At 36.4% G+C, this 12932-nt stretch overlaps 1 pseudogene; it reads right to left on the bottom strand.

Annotated features, from left to right (window-relative positions):
- Nucleotides 1–4008: 4008 nt before the first annotated feature.
- Nucleotides 4009–5696, bottom strand: LOC100062357 (NEDD8 ultimate buster 1 pseudogene; annotated as a pseudogene).
- Nucleotides 5697–12932: the final 7236 nt, after the last annotated feature.

The following is a 12932-nucleotide window of genomic DNA, read 5'->3' as shown; positions in this document are numbered from 1 at the left end:
TCTTTAGTCCTGTCTGAGAGCAAAGAAAACATGGAATAGATAAAAGAGAAAGGCAGTTGAAAATACCATCTAGGGCCTATGATCAGCTACAGGAATGAGGATATAGTGACAACTTCTTCACCCTTCTTCCAACATGTAAAACTCCTTAATAGATAATTTTAAATACCATTCAAATGTTTTTGATTTTTAAATGGATCTTCTAAATACAGAATGTCACTATTTAGATATATAATAATAGTCTTATGCTTAAGTACCCAAGACCAAAGTAAATGGCGACTACATGCTTCCAGTTACTCAGGCCAAAAATTTTGAAAACATAACTCCTCTTTCTCATGCCCTATGACCAATATTTCAAAATATCCTGTGACTCAAGCTTTGAAATAGACCTAGAATCAGATTTTTTCTTACTAATTCCTTTATTACCACTGATAAAGATCGTCTCCTTGACAAAACTCTAGGAAGGCTCTTGTGAGCTCCACTAGGCTCCATCCATGAGAGTGACATAGGCTCATGTCTCTCAAGAGCCCAGTTCTAGCAAGAATCCTGCTAAGTCAGTTTAATCAGAATCCCCCATTGATATCCGATCATCCTTTATATATAGTTGGGCTCCTCATCCTCCACTATCTGCTAGGTGATGTATGATCACCCTGACCTGCTTCAACAGGAGTCGTGTTTGGTGGATTTAGCCAGAATCTCCCCTTACCTCTGATATTCCTTCTTAGCAATTTTTCTATCCACTAAACCCCACCTTGCTCCTTGGCTACAAATTCCCACTTTTCCTTGCTTTATTCAGAGTTAAGCCCAATCTATCACCCCCATGGTAAGTCTCCAATGTAGTAGTTCCCCTTGAATAAAGTCTGCCTTACCATTCTTAAACAAGTGTCTTGAATATTGTGTTCTTTAGCACCAGCCAAGCCCATTCCACCATCTACAACTGCTGAGATAATCACAAGCTTCCATACTGGTCTCCCAGATTGGCCATTGTCTCATTAGAGTCTTTTCTCAAAATAGTAGCTAATACATTCCTTTCAAAAGTAAGCTAGGTTTGTAATTACTCTGTTTAAAGCCCTCCATAGGCTTACTATTAAACACAGAATTAAATACAATGTCATCTGCCTTTTCAAGCCAGAATTTCTGTACTACCTGGCCTTCTTTTTACCAATCTGATCTTTTCTCTTACCCCTTTCTTCCTTTCTCATTCAGTTACAGGAGGCTTATCACCTTTCAGAATCAATCTGTTTTTGAATTCTCATTGGTTTCCCTGTAGTTAGAATGAAGAAGGTTATTGTCTACCTTCCACTCCAAATATTTTTTCACCTACTGAAAGCTAGAGGAGAAAAATTACTGTAACAGGATTAAGCATTTTTGTCCATATCAACTCAATACTTTTTTATTAAATATGTATCTCTGCCAACTTTAAATATAAACACACACACATATAGATTAAAAGTAAGTGGATGGAGAAAAGTATGTCACGCTAACACTAATAAAATCAAAGCAGGAGTAGCTGTATTAATTTCAGACAGAGCGGACTTCAAAGCAAGGAAAGTTATCAGCAATAAAGAAAGGTATTATATGACAATAAATGGGTCAATTCTCCAAGAAGATGTAACAACTCTTACTGTCTGTGTGCCTAACAACAGAGTGTCAAGCTACACGAGGCAAAAATTAAGAGAACTGCAAGATGAAATAGATGAATCTGTTGTCATAGTTGGAGACCTCAACAACCCTCTATCAGAAATGGCCATATCCAGCAGACAGAAAACCAATAAGGACATAGTTGGACTCAACAGCACCATCACTTCTTCCCAAGTGATCTATTGATTCAATGCACTAAATATCTCTGCTCTGACTTTTACTAGCCTCCCACTAAGGGCAAGGTGAAATGATGTATGGAAGACTTAGTAAAAAAGTGTTTGTATTATAGAGAATACTAGATGGGAAATAAGTTGGACTTTGGAGAATGTGTAGAAATTAGATAAGAGATGAGAATTTGGAGGGTTTTTCAGGAAACTTGAAACTTTTCCAAACAGCTAGGTCAAAATAATTTTCTTTTAACCCTAAATCAACCTCAGAAATCTTTTCTTCAACATAGCAGCAAAACAGTGTTTGAAAACTGTGGTAGATTTTATTACTGGCCCCGCTATTTATTCATCAATGTGTCTACAGTCTTTGTTATTTGACTTCTAAGTTTGCCCCATTTAAAATGTTGAATATATTTTATACCCCTTGACTTTGACTTTTGTAAATGACTGGCTTTAGCCAATTGACTGTTAGTAAGTATAAGTTGACCAATGCCTAGAAAAGTACATGTGCAATTGAGATTTCTATCCTGTGCTACAGCCAACTCCTTGAGAAGAATATCCTTGGGCTAGCCTACTAGTACTCAAAGAAAGATGAAGAACATGTGGAGCACAGCTGAGATTAGCCAAAACACCCATAAGAAAATGCCCAGAATTGCTATGTGCCCAACTAATTGTATTTGTCATAAAGACAAATGATAAGTTTTTATATACAGATTTTGTGACTAAAGATGTTTAAAGCATAAAATATTTTTATTTCCTCTTTGCTATTTATTATAATAGAAAATGAAATGAAACAAAACAAATTTTAAAGGCCATGCTGTAGCTTTCAGAAAGAAATGTTATATAAAAACTCAGTGACAATTGCAGTGACTAAAGGCCTAAAATGAACAAGAGCCTAGTGATAACCAATGACTGGAGCAGAGGAAACACTGGTGGTCATTCTTTAGGAGGATGAGTGAAAAGGAAGAGGTAGGGGTTGATTAGAGAAGCAGGTGAAGAGATATTCTCAGAAAGACGAAAGAGTTCTGTTCACAATATCTACTCACCTTTCCTTTCTCTATCTGTCCAGACATCAGTCTACTATATTCAAAACCCTGCTGTCTATGATTCATTTTCCTCCATACCTCTGTGTCTGTCCTTGCTAGTCAAGACCTAGTCAAGACCACAAGGGTCAGGAAAAGAGGCTTTAGGGCTTGTCAGGGGGACACATACTGGGGATTAAGGAGCCAAGGGAGTTTTGAATTTATGACTACTCTTGCTGGATTTATGAATACATTTTGTCATAGTAATAAATTCATTCTTGTTGTTTAGAGTTTCAAGCACTCAATCCGTTACTATGACTCAAGTTCATTATTGAAGAAATAGACTTTGATGGACAAAACAAAAAAATTTCAACCTTGTGTATAACATTGCTAACGTGAGATAATGTGTTCCATACGTTGTTGCAACTTTCACACAATTGAGTTGCTTCAGAATCCCACATATTCTTAAGTGAAGACTGCCAGTGTATATCAAAATAGTATTTTTTAAAATTCTATCTTGCATGATGAGTTAATGCCCAAAATTGCTAATAACCAAGTTCTGTGGATGAAATGAAAAGAAGCATTTTTCCTAAAGTGTTTCTGGTTATTTAAAAAATTTTTTGATTATTTTAAAATATTATGAATTTGAAGAATCAAAATACCTAGATAAGTGAACCAAAAAATGCATGAATTATATTCTATATTGTATTTGTGATCATACAATGGTGACATACAATGGAACTGGAGAATATGTAATAGTAATTTATTATAGTCACTAAACATTGAAATTCAAAGACAATATAAATTATGCATTTTTAGTGCCAATGTAGTAACTAGATGAGCAACTGTTTATATTTTAATATCTTTATTCATTTAAAGTAATCATAATTGATTCAAATATTGTTTGCAGTTTTTATTTCTCACAAAATATTCATATTTTTAAAACCATCATTTGGCTAGACTTATTATAAAGGTTTGACATACATAATAAGGCATAGATTTGAAACAGGAAGAAATTGTTTTTGGTTATTTTACCATTTTTTAAGATGACAAACAAATATATAAGCAGGAACTACTACAAAGCAACCAGATAAAAACTAATATTTTTTAAATGGAACCTGAAATAAGGAAAAATCTTTGGAGATTTTGGACTTAAACATACAATTGTCAAAATTAGAATTTCAGAATGACAGTATCGTGTCAAAGCCCACGTACACCAGTTGGTCAATATTTTCCAGAAGACTTTCTTGAGGGCTGTTGGTTTCAGGATCTGAATCTTTTAACCACCATATCTGAGCATTAATGAGAAGAATCCTCAGGACTGCATCTCCATTCCTGCTGGCCTGACAGAGGGCCTTGCTTGGCTGGGTGAGTAGAGTAACCCATTACTTTCGAGGAGTTTATGTTCTCCAGGCAGTGCCTTTACTTCTCTTTTTTCTCTCTCCTTATTTGGGCAAATTCCACTCTGCGGTAGGTAATTTCAGTGGCTACCTAATCCACATTCTCGTCAAATGACCTTAGGTCAAGCCAGGCTCCCTGGGCATTAAATCCCAACCACAACAAATTGGGAGCTTTTGCTGGTTCAAACATAGCTCTTTAAAGTATTGGCATGCCTTATTGAGATACCCACAAGCCTCTTCACCATTTCTATTGTGATAATTGCAGATACCTTGAAGCAAGTAAAGTCTTGAAAACAATACCTTCTCTTTCCCACCATTTCCTTTTAGGTGGACCAGTCTGATGATTTTCTCCATAGCAATTTTTAAGGCATTTCTGGACCAAGTTTAATATTTTTCTGCACTGTCAAGCCAGTTATCCAAAGCAGAAGTAACATCATACTGTATCTAACTGGAGCACTGCATAGTTATGTACTTTATCCAGTAGTTCTTTTCTACACTCGCAGAAATATTTTTCAGCATCCAACAGAACTGGTAAGGTATGGAATATCCATACTCTTTTCTTTTCAGAAAATCTCTGCTTTTCTCATGATAACCATAGCTAACATAAGGGCTTTTCTTTGTGATGGAGGAATTCTGATTGGTCTGCCTGTCTCATTAGCTATACAGTTTCTGGATCTACCGCTATCTCAACTCTCTCTCCCAGTATTTCTAGTCCTCTCTAAGTCCTTGGAATTAATTTTTCTTTCAGTTTTTTTCTTGGGAATTTCTTTTTTCTTTCATTTATTTCAAACGAAGTTCAGTTTCATTTTGTTCTTCTTCAAACTAAAATTTTTTTCCCCACATTCTCTTCAGACTGTTTTAGTTTGAGCACCATAGCTTTTACATTGTGTCACTCCTTGTTCTAGTGTTTTCCCTAGTCAAAGTTGTTTCTTATTTAGGATAATTTTGATATAATTTTCCTGAAATCCAAAGGTTTTAGATACTTTAGAACTCAGTTCTCTGCCAGGGATGTACAATTGGGTCTTCAAAAAGTTTTTCCTGTCTTTTCTTAGTCTGGGAGGCAAAAATACCTCAACTGCAGCAATTCCTGCTGTTTTATCATTTTCATTTCCTTTTTCACGCTCGACTGTATTGCAGCATATTTCTTCCCTTATCTTTTCTATTTCGTTTCCACAACATTCTGTCTTGTCAGAGTCCTTCTTAGCAAGGGCCTTCAACACCAAACCACCTTCATTATTTTCATCCGTATATGGAGGTTTCCAAAGTTGCCTTCTCTCTTTCCTTACAAGTTGGGTCAATTTTGCTTGAATATTTTTTTTCTTAACTGTAAACACGTTTTCATTCTTCTTTCCTTCTTTCCTTTGTTTTTCTTTCTTTCTTTCTCTTTTTTGGTGCCATCTGCACCATCCAGGCACCTGCTGTGACCTGCCACGTGCCTGGATGTGGAGGCGGCTGTGGTTTGTCTTCATTCTGGGTGAGGCCAGTTCCCCCTCTGCCCACATTTAATGTACTTTGATTATATACTAGTGACTATAACAAATGCTTCATTGAGTTTTTGCACTGTGTCTCATTACTCTAAAATAAAATGCAATAATTTTACTTATTTGGGAAATATATTCCTGAAATTTATGAAGATAACAATAAAGTTGTAAATCCAGGATTGAGGATGTTCACATAGGGTTTTCTTGTTTCTACCATTAAGATTCTTGACATTTTTTTCATTGTGGTCATTGTTTTCATATTTTAGCTCATATACCTTGAGTTTCTATGGGTAATAGAAAGACAACAGAAGGTTGTCATTTAGCTTACTCCTAATTGGGATTCAACTATTCCTCACTAAGTTTAGAGTCATATCTGTTAAGCTTCTTGTCAAAGCAGTGGAGCATAATTAAATTGCCATGGTAGCAGAGAGTGGGCATATAAAAAAAGCTATGAAATACATCCAGCGGGGCAATATGGGCACAAAGCAAAGTTATTCAGCTGAAAATGTGTTTTTCTCAACGTACAGCCTTGCAAATGAGATTTGGCCCAAGAAGCTGTTAACTGTTAATATCTATTTGTCTTTACCTCTTGATTGCGATAGCTACTTGTTAGTAGGGGTTACACTAATTTGCTTTTGGATCACCAGATTTCCCTGTGTTGCGGTGAGCACTAAATATTTGCTGAATAAGTGAGCACTCAATAAGATGGATTGATAATTGACTTGTCAATATCAACGGGATCCAGTCTATGAGCTTAGATAGGAGAAAAATCTCCCCTTAAGAATGAGGGAGGGTGATCACAGTGCTGGTGAGGGCTTCAGGTTAGGTCTCTAAACTGTAAGGGGTAATAAAGGGAGTAAGCAGAGAGTTGGGTAAAAGTAGATGCTTAATCCTAGAAATATCATGCCAAAATGTGGATTAGATAGATTGGGAAGGTGAAATTTGAATTTTTAATAAAAGTGAATGAAAGGATTTTCTGTAGATTCACTCACTATTAAGTGTCATTATTTAAGGTGATTCAGCGGCACAGAAGATCAGAAGCTCTGAATGGGCCAACATATCCCTGATAGATGGAGGAATTGTGAACCTGAAGCTTTTGGAAATATTTTCTGCCTCTTTATGTATTGGTTTGAAAACTGGAGTGAGAATGATTTGAATGCAGCAACTTTAACTTTCAAGTATTACAGTGAACTACTCTAGAGTTCCATTTATATAAGGTGACTGTAAACCCAAGTCCTTATATAAACATGTTGACATGGAATAATTCTTAATTGCACAACTTTACTCCAAAAAGTGTCTCAGTTATATATTGATTTTACTGAAACTTTATTTTACTTCTGTTTGCTTTACTAATAAGACTTTATCTATCTTATCTCCTACAAGGAAATTCAAATTTCTCGACAAGGGCCATGCATCTCCCATGAAAACACATTATGTTACAGTTGATTGCACGGGATTTTCTCTTAAAATCCTAACTCCAGCACTATGTGAGTTTGGGAAAACTATTTAACTCAAAACTTTGGTTCTCTCATCTATAAAGTGGAAATAGTTATAGTACCTAACATATAGTATGAGAATTAAATAAATAAATATATGCCAAAGATTGAGCATTGTGCCTGAATGTGATATTGGTATCTTATACATTTTAGTTTTAAAAGGTAAATTAAGATTGCATACTACAGCAGGTGTTATGAGTTCAAAAGAAAAGTTATAACTCCAGAGATAGGGGGTAGGATTGTGTCTAAGACAAACCCATGAGTGAAGGAGACATTTAAGTACTTCAGTATATAGACACAGTGGAGTCATATTAAAAACATAAAAGAGAGGAATTTAGGTCAAGATGGCAGTGTAGGCAGACTCTGACTCACCTCCTCCCATGGACACAACAAATTTACAACTCTTGGAACAACTATCCCTGAGAGAGAACTGAAAACTAGATAAAAAGAACCCACACAACAAGGGATGGTGCTGACTGAGGTAGAAGAGACAGAAATTCCTTTCTGGAGAGAAAAGCCACCTTCGAGCTATGGTGTCTCATGGTCAGCCATGAGTAATCTTGAGGTATGAAGCCTTCCCTGGAGAAGTAGAGGAACTGAACAGGGGTGCATTGCCAAAATAAGCAAATTTTGGACTCAGCACAACTGAGATAAGTGTCATAATACCTGGTTTTTCTGGCTATTAACTACAAAGGGGAATGTCCGCAGAAAAGCTATCAGATGTAAGGGGAAGACAGCCTGCTCTAAACAGGCCTGTGCACAAATTCACCAGTTTTGGAAAGCAGACTAAAATCACCAGAAAGAAGGGTACACAGTCTTTTGGTGAAAAGAGACTCATTTGATAGGTTCTGGGTGCATCTTGGTGAGAGGTGAGACCTTCCCAGGCACTGAGACATAGGTAGCAGCCATTATTGTGACCTAGTACAGGGGTGCTGACACAGATGCTGGCAGATGCCATTGGAGTTCTTCCCCTGGCCTGTTAGCCCAGAGGTCTGCCCCACCCACTACAGCACTGATTTAATCCATCTCAGCCAGGACAGGCAGCTGACCCTAGGGACTGGCCCCACCCAACAGCAAGCCCTCAGGTAACTTGTGGGCACACATAGGTGAGGTGCCTGGAACCTCTGCAGCCAAGCAAGTGGGTCTGCCACTGTGGGGCAGGGTATGCATGATGGGCAGGCCTGTGTTGGTGGAGAGCGTGGAGCCTCTGTAGTGGGGCAACTGGGTCCACTTCAGAGGGTCAGGGCATTTGCATGGGGCAGGAATGTGTTGACAGGGCATGTGGGTCTGTAGGCTGTGGAGCTTGTTACCTGCAGCAGACTTGTGCTTCTCAAATGGACACATAGGGATTGGCCCCACCTTCCAAAGCATGGTGATCCCATGCCTGAGGCCAGCCCCACTCAGACGCAATCCTGAGAGAGCTGACAAGAGCCTTGCAGGCTGAGGTCTACAGCAGTTGTACGTCCCTGAGCCTAGCAACCAGCCATAAGGCCACCTCTCCAGGATTGGGAGATCTAGCAGACCTAAATAGGACAGATATACATGGGTAGATATAAGCACAGAGAAAGAGGCAAAATGGGGAATCAAAGGAATATGTTTTAAGTCAGGGAACAGGACAAGACCCCAGAAAAAGAACTGAATGAAACAGAAATAATCTACTTAGAGTTAAAACAAAAAGTCATAAGGATGCACATCAATCTTGGTATCATAAAGGATGAACTCAGTGAGAACTTCAACAAAGAATTAGAAAATATAAAAAAGAACGAATCAGAAATGAAGAATACAACAGTGGAAATGGAAAAATTCACTAGAGGTACTCAATAGCAGAGTATATGACACAGAGAAATGGGTCAGCAAGCTGGATGAAAGACTAGATGAAATCACTCAAGCTGAACTGATAAAAGAAAAAAGAATTAAAAAGAATGAGGGCAGTGTAAGGGATATCTGAGACAACATCAAGCACTCTAACATCCATATTATAGGTGTCCCAGAAGGAGAAGAGAGAGACAAAGGGGCAGAGAATTTATTTAAAGAAATAATCGCAGAAAACTTTCCTAAGAAAGGAAACAGACATTCAGGTACAGGAAGCACAGAGAGCACGAAAGAAGATAAACCCAAAAAGGCCCACACCAAGACACATTATAATTTAAATGCCCAAAATTAAAGAAGAGAGAATCCTAAAAGCAACAAGAGAAAGGCAACAAATGACATGAGGGTAGAAGACAGTGGCACAATATATTAAAAGTGCTGAAAGAAAAAACCTACAGCCAGGAATACTCTACCCAGCAAGGCTATCATTCAGAATGGAAGGAGAGAGAAAGAGTTTCCCAAACAAGCAAAAACTAAAGGAGTTTATCACCAAAAAACCAGTCTTACAAGAAATGCTGAAGGAACTTATTTAAGTGGAAAAGAGAAGACTACAAATACTAATAGGAAAATTATTTTAAAAAAGTAATAAAATCACTGTAAAGGCAAATATATAATAAAGGTAGCAGATCAACCACCTATGAAGCTCTTATGAAAAACAAAAGACAAACGTCCTAAAATTATCTATTTCCATGATAAGAGGGCAAGGGACACAAACGCACAAAAAAAAGAAGTTAGATATGATATCAAAAGTATAAGATGTGGGAGGAGAGGAGTAAAAGAGTAGAGCTTTCAGAAAGAGGTCAAAATAAAGAGACCATCAACTTAATATAGATTGCTATATACGTAGGTTATTATATATGAATCTGATGGTAATCACAAACCAGAAACCTATAATAAATACACAAAAAATTAAGAGAAAGGAATCCAAGCATAATACTAATGAAAGCCATCAAACACAAGGGGAGAGAGCAAGAGAAGAAGAAAGGAACAGAGAAGAACTACTAAAACACCCAGAAAGAAGTAACAAAATGGCAATAAGTACATTCTTATCAATAGCAACTAAATGTTGTTGGACTAAATGCTCCAATCAAACAGCATAGGGTGGCTGAATGGATAAAACAACAAGACCCATATATATGCTGCACACAAGAGACACACTTCAGACGTAAAGACACTTAAACCTGAAAGTAAGGGGATGAAAAAAGATATTCCAAGAAATTGTAATGAAAAGAAAGCTGGGACAGCAATGCTTATATCAGACAAAACAGACTTTAAAACAAAAACTGTAACACAAGACAAAGAATGGCACTAAATAATGATAAAGGGAATGAAACAACAAGAGGACACAACACTTGTAAATATATATGCACCTAAAATAGGAGCACCTAAACATATAAAGCAATTATTAACAGACATAAATGGAGAAATAGACAGAAACATAATAATAGTAGGGGACTTTAACACTCCACTCCACCAAGGGATACATTATCCAAACAGAAAATCAATAAGGAAATATTAGCCTTAAATAACACATTAAACCAGATGGACTTAGTACAGAATATATATACAGAATATTCCACCTAAAAACTGCAGATACACATTCTTTTCAAAAGTACATGGAACATTCTCAAGGATAGACACATATTAGGCCTTAAAACAAGACTCAGTATATTTAAGAAGACTGAAATAATACCAAGCATCTTTTCTGATCATAGCAGCATGAAATTAGAAATCAACCACTGGAAGAACATCAGAAAAGCCACAAATACATGGAGCTTAAACAAAATTCTACTGTACAAAGATTGGGTTGGTGAAAAATTCAAAGGATAAATAAAAAAATACCTGGAGATAAATGACAATGAATATACGGCATGCCAAAATTTATTGGATACAGCAAAAGTGGTTCTAAGAGAGAAATTTATAGCAATACAGGCTTACCTCACCAAACAAGAAAAATATCAAATAAATAATATAAAAGTGCACCTAAAGGAACTGCAGAAATACAAACAAACAAGCTCCAAAATCAGTAGAAGGAAGGAAATAATAAAAATCAGAGCAGAAATAAATGAAATAGAGACTAAAGAAATGATAGAAAAAAGATCAATGAAACAAAGAGCTGGTTCTTTGAAAAGGTAAAGAAAATTAACAAACCCTTAGCTAGACTCTTCAAGAAACAAAGACAGAAGGCTTAAATAAATAAAATCAGAAATGAAAGAGGAGAAATAACAATAGATACCTCAGAAATATAAAAGATTATAAGAGAATACTATGAAAAACTATACGCCAACAAATTGGACACTCTAGAAGAAATGGATACGTTCTTGGAATCATACAACCTTCTAACACTGAATCAAAAAGAAATAGAGAATTTGAACAGATCAATCACCAGTGAGGAGATTGAAACAGTAATCAAAAATCTCCAAAAGTAAAAGTGCCAAAACAAATGGCTTCCCTGGGGAATTCTACCAAACATTCAAAGAAGACTTAATACCTATCTTTCTCAAACTCTTCCAAAAAATTGAAGAGCGGGAGAATGTTCCTAACTCATTCTACAAAGCCAACATTATCATAATACCAAAAGCTGACAAGGACAACACAAAGAGAAAATTACAGGCCAATATCACTGAAGAACATCAATACAAAAATCCTCAACAAAATACTAGCAAATCGAATACAACACCACATTAAAAAGATCGTACACCATGATCAAGTGGGATTTATTCCAGGATGCAGGGATGGTTCAACATGTACAACTCAATCAACATGAACCACCACGTTAACAAAATGAAGAATAAAAATCACACAATCATCTCAATAGATGCAGACAAAGCATTTGACAAGATACAGCATCCATTTATGATAAAAACTCTGAATGAAATGGGTATATAAGGAAAGTACCTCAACCTAATAAAGCCCCTATATGTTAAGCCCACTGCTATTAGTATTCTCAGTAGAGAAAAACTGAAAGCAACCCCTCTAAGAATAGGAACCAGTCAAGGATGCCCACTTTCACCACTCTTGTTTAACATAGTGTTGGAAGTCTTAGCCAGAGCAATCAGGCAAGAAAAAGAAATAAAAGTGATTGAAATTTGAAAGGAAGAAGTGAAACTGTCACTAGTTGCAGATGACAGAATTTTATGTATAGAAAACCCTAAAGAATCCAGCAAAAATCTTTTAGAAATAAGACATGAATATGGTAAAGTTGTAGGGTACAAAATCAACATACAAATATGAGTTGCATTTCTATACACTACCAACAAAGTAGCAGAAAGAGAAATTAAGAACACAATTCCATTTACAGTTGTGACAAAAAGAATAAAATACCCAGGAATAAACTTTGCCAAGGAGGTGAAAGACCTGTGCACTGAAAACTGTGAAACATTGTTGAAAGAAACTGAAGACACAAAGAACTGGAAAGATATTCCATGTTCTTGGATTAGAAGAATTAACGTAGATAAAATGTCAATACTTCCTAAAGTAATCTACAGAGTCATTGCAATTCCTATCAAAGTTCCAATGATATTTTTCACAGAAATGGAACAAAGAATCCTAAAAACTATACGGAACAACAAAAGACTCCAAATGGCCAAAGCAATCCTGAGAAAAAGAACAAAGCTTGAAGCATCGCACTCCCTGATTTGAAAATATACTACAAAGTTATAGTTATCAAAACAGCATGGTACTGGCAGAAAAACAGACACAAATATCTATGGAACAGAATCAAGAGCCAAGAAATAAATCACACATCTATAGATAGCTAATTTTGAACAAGGGAGCCAAGAATATTCAATGGAGAAAGGAAAGTCTCTTCGACAAAATGTGTAGGGAAAACTGGACAGTCACATGCAAAAGAATGAAA

This window comes from Equus caballus, chromosome 17, assembly GCF_041296265.1.
Source record: "Equus caballus isolate H_3958 breed thoroughbred chromosome 17, TB-T2T, whole genome shotgun sequence".
In the NCBI taxonomy this organism is placed as follows: domain Eukaryota; kingdom Metazoa; phylum Chordata; class Mammalia; order Perissodactyla; family Equidae; genus Equus; species Equus caballus.
This window is presented reverse-complemented; position numbering and strand designations above follow the sequence as displayed.